The sequence below is a fragment of the Maylandia zebra genome, linkage group LG22 (genome assembly GCF_041146795.1).
Source record: "Maylandia zebra isolate NMK-2024a linkage group LG22, Mzebra_GT3a, whole genome shotgun sequence".
NCBI classification, from domain to species: Eukaryota; Metazoa; Chordata; class Actinopteri; order Cichliformes; family Cichlidae; genus Maylandia; species Maylandia zebra.
The window spans coordinates 22,105,484-22,110,637 of record NC_135187.1 but is presented as its reverse complement, the minus strand read 5'-3'; positions in this window follow the sequence as shown (position 1 = coordinate 22,110,637).

The following is a 5,154-nucleotide window of genomic DNA, read 5'->3' as shown; positions in this document are numbered from 1 at the left end:
CTTTAGATTTCTCCAACCATTTTAACTTTTACAAATTGAAATATGCAAAACATCATACCAACACAAGAACAGAAAGTTAAAGAAAAATTAAATAAATTAGAAAAAACAAAACAAAAAGATTTTTCTTTCATTTATAAGGGTGGGGGGGGGGGGGGGGGGGGGGGGGGTCACTTAAATCTTATGTCTACATTAAATAAAAGCATTGCAGTATTAAATAAAATTATTACAGTATTAACCCATAGAGATGCAGATGGAGACGTGGGAGATTTCCAAATACGTGGAATACTGTGCCTAGCTCAAAGGGAACAGGAAGCCAAGATCTGTTTCCTGGGGAGATATATTAAGAGGGGTCATTGGAATTCCAAATATGGCAATTAGAGGGGATAATTTGTGCAAACTTGGACAGAAGAAAAACATGTGGCTTAAATGGCAAGGGGAGGTTTGGCATCTGTCACATTGGTCTAGAATTGAAGGAAAGATTTTAGATAAACAAGATTTTGAAAAATGGACTCTGTTTATTACTTTAAACGGTACAAGCTGTAGCCTAACACATGGTGTACTTGAACGTATTGGGAGATTCACCTTTCCCCACCATGATTCAAAAAGTTCTGATTTTACTTGATGAGTCAGATTCGATCGCCATAAGCGTATGATAGTATGACTTTTTGTTAGGCCTAAGAGCCAGAATTATCTACAAACCCATTTTGAGACATGAAGTCCGAGATTGATTTTGACATAGAGGACTGAGTAAAGATACGAGGTGAGGAGCGGTCTGATGTTGGGTTCATTACACAATTTAGGTCCCCGGCGAGAATTAAACAATGGGTATCAATAAAAGGAAGAGTGCTAAATAGGTTATTTGTAAAATCTGGGTTATTAAAATTTGGAGCATAAATGTTTACTAATAAAATGGGAGTATGAAATACACTACCAGCAAATATAAGAAATCTAGCATTTTTTATACTTTATTATTTTAAAAACTGTAAAATGAACCTTCTTACTAATTAAAATAGCTGCTCTTCTGGCTTTAGAGTTAAAAGCTGAATGAAAGGTCTCCCCAACTGATGAATACTTGAGCTTGAAATGATGTGTATCCTGCAGGAGTGTTTCTTGTAAAAAAAATTACTATATCTGGGTTTAGATCTGAAAATATTTTAGAGCGCTTCATCAGGTTGTTAAGGCCTTTGATGTTCCAAGTAAAAAATCTGACTGAGAAAGACCTTGATGAAGCTTGGATAACAGGGGACATGCAATCAGTTGTTAATGGTAGAAGTGAATAGACCCCCCCCCCCTCCCCCCCCAAAAAAAACAACCAAACAAAAATTCAACAAAAACAAAGGCCGCCCATCCCTCCCTCTCCTTGCTTGCACTCTGTCCTTCCTCAAACGAAGGAACGGTGCAGACTCCTGACAAACTTGTGCTAACAGCTAAATGGCGCAATAGGAAAATACAAAAGCACCTCTAAGTGCTGGGTGAGTCCTGCAGAACTGGACAAGTAGTATAAAAAATACTATTCTCGGGAACCAAGAATGCCTGCGGTGAAAGTACTGTGTTTAAATTAAACCCGTAAGGAACAAACATTTCAAAACCGACCATGAACTTCTTTCTAGTAAAGCCATCAAACTGTCACAAGTGAATGGAGTCATCTTTCTCTTCACCTGTTAACCCACTACACCACACAATCTGCGTAGGAAACATTCAGTCATAAATATCAAAATATAAGAGTGCGCCTTATCAGGCTGAATGAGCGGCAGGATTTATTGAAATCAAACACTAGATGGCAGCAAAGGAAAAGCACTGTTTGTATCATTTTTAACAAAGTGCAACGGGGACTCACAATACTGAATGCCTTTGCACAATGCGTCTTGAGTCAGATACATTTTCTGCAAATAACAAACATTCATGTGTCCATTCATCAGATAACTCTGAAAGAAAACACTAGTGTTGATATATTTCTAGCAAGCAGATTCAAGTTTGTGCAAGCATGACAGCAGGTCATCTATCTCCGCTCAGGCCCAATATGATGCCAAATATCTGCTTCACCAACCATGATTGAAAACTGGCTGAAGTGACAATAATTTTCCCCCATGACAGCAGATTTATGGTCTAATTATGAAATGCTGAAATTCAATATTGGATTCATATTCTCTGCATACGGGATGCCACAAATCACCATTGAATGTTTTCACGAAAGACCCGGCTCATGTAAACCTTTGCAAAGGGATTTGTTTTAGCATTTGAAACCCCAGGGTGTAGTTTCACAAACTCCAACACAATAACTTTAGATCAGGTGGCTGCTGAGTGGTGCTCACTGGCTGTATTTATGTCAGCATTGCTTGATGTTCCCTGTGGTCAGCACTTGTGAGTTTAAACATAAATAATCTGACATCTGAATCCAGCTGCTGCACCATTACCCACCACATTGCCTAGGTCATAAAATATTGCAACCTTAAATGTATGTCTAATACAAATGGAGCTGATGGAGGTGGACGTGTCAAATGCTCCAAACTTAAGTGATGACGCATGTCCAGCAGCTGTGGTCTGCAGTGTGTATATTATCAAAAATACAGAAGAATCGCAGTGTTTTGGGGAACTCTTGCAGTGAGGCAAAACATTAAGGATTCCAGCTTTGTAAAAGCCGTTATCTCCTCACCACAGGCCTCCTTAAGCTAATGTGTAAATGTCTACCAGAAAGAGCCCCCAGGAGAATAATATGATCGCATCCCTTTAATGAAATGACCAAAGTGAACCGTCAAAGCACAGGCATCTCTTCCTACGCTTGATAGAAGAGTGACACCTTCGTTCAGTCAGAATAAGACTACAGAAATTGTGCTTCAGGTCTATGAGCAACGGCACCCTGGAGTCCACAGTCATTATATTATGTTAATGCAAAGCTGATAAAATGCAAGCCTCTCCTGCTTCTTCAGATAAGCTACTGTTTAATGATTATTTATATATATATATATATATATATATATATATATATATATATATATATAATTAATACTGTATTTTATTACGGTGTTATTACACTGAAAATGGGGAACTGCTGTGGCTGTTGCACTGAGCTTGTTTTTGTGCAAGAATGGCAGTGAGTCAACAATTAAAAGGACCAGGGTTTTTTTTTAAGGTACTTTAGACCAAGTTTGTCCTGCAGAAGCACATAAACAGTGCAGCAAAGGACAGAGTGACATTATATGATCTGGCTACACTTTTCTCTGAGTGTCCTTTTATTCTTAGAAAAAATGGACCTATTTTATTAGGCTTTTCCACTCAGGAAATCATCTTGGCAGCTATCCCTGTAAGTAATGCATCACAGTAAATTGCCCCTGTGTTCTCCAGCATAATCCACAACCTTTCTAATGACTTTTAAAAGGACAATACTTTGTCCTCTGTGTTTTTTAGGACGATACATTTTTGGACATGACACTTTTTTTGCTTTGACATCAAGGCACAAAAGTTACTGGACAACTAACTGACAAACTTTTTCATGGCCAACTGAGACATGTGCCCTCATTATTTTGAGATGGAATCAACTGCATGTCCTTTATCCAAGTGTATTTGATAGTTTTCACTGGACGCTTTTATGAGGTCCAAAGAGATGTTGAAGTAAGTTAGGGAACACATCATTAGGCCGAAAAACCAAAATAAAGCAATCAGAGAGACAGCAAAGACTTTAGCAGTGGTCAAATCGACATTCTGATTCACTTTTAAAAAGACTGAAGACCAAAAGGCCTGAAGGCGACTGAGGCCAGTGCATGATCGCAGAATCATTTCCTCGAATAAGAAAAACAGTTCACACTTCTAACCAAGTAAAGAAAAGTCTCAAGTTGGTAGTTGAATCACTGTCAACTTCAATTAAGCCTCCAATTAAGAGACACCTTTGTGGATGGAAACAGAGACACACAGGTGCAAACCACTGTTTACACTCAAGTGCAAGAATTTCAGATCAGGGTGTAATAGAAAACACCTAAATAAGCCTGTACAGTTCTACAAAAGGAAAAAACAAAATCTTTGGACAGATGAAACCAAGACGAACTTGTACCAGAATGATAGGAAAGAAAAGCATTGAAAAGGAGAGAAACAGCTGATGATCATCATCTGTCAAACATGGTGGAGGCAATGCTATGGCATGCGAATGGGCCATTAGTGTTTATAGATGATGTAACGGCTGATAGAAGCAGCAGGACGAATTGTGAATCATACAAGGCGACACTCTGCTCAGATTCAACCGAATGCTACAAAACTGATCAGACAGTACTTCACAGTGATAGTGGATAACGACCCAAACATAGTGCAAAAACAGCCCAGCGTCAAAGACAGTCACCTGATCTCTACCCAGCAGATCAGCTTGTTAGCTATTAAATACAAAACTGAATGAAAAGACTCAAACAAGCAGCAGCTGAAGGCGACTGCAGTAAAAGCCTGACGTCTCAAGGGAACAAATGCAGCATTTGGTAATGTCTGTGGCTTCTAGACTTCAAGCAGTCATTCACTGCAGAGGATTTTTCATTCAAGTATTAAAAACAATCCTCATAGCATTTTAATATCACTGGTTTCCATTCATCCATAATATGAGTTCTGCCTTTATTCCTAAATCTGGGTGATCAAGAGGATATGCCGCTGCACTTTAAAGTCAAGCTAATGCATTATCAGCCACACGGACAGTTACATAGAGCTGGTACATTAAATCATAACAAGGCTACTGAAAACAGTGGCAACTGTTCAGTAACTGCAGTAACAGGTTTTCCAAAATGGCAAAATGGGAGTTTCTCACAACCCAGAAGTTGTGAATACGCATAAAGCTGATTATTTACAAAAAACAAGTATGAAACAAAAAGCGCATTATGTGAGCCTCGTTTCTTGGGAAGGACGAAAAAAAGCATAAAACCCCCCAAAACAAAAAAACAAAAAAACCCGCCCCCGAGATTATCGACACGTGACGACTTTATTAGCGCGCGCGTATCTAGCTTCAAAGGATCAAGTCTGGACACGAAATAAAAACAAATCATAAATAGTTTGCACAATTGTGTGACACAGTGCTCTCATTTAAGATTTAGCACTCCGTGGAGGAGTAAGGGGAGGAGATGGTGGTGGGCGTGGTGGAGAGGTGGGGCGGAGCGGGCCGGCCCAGCTGCATCTAAAATTTCCTGA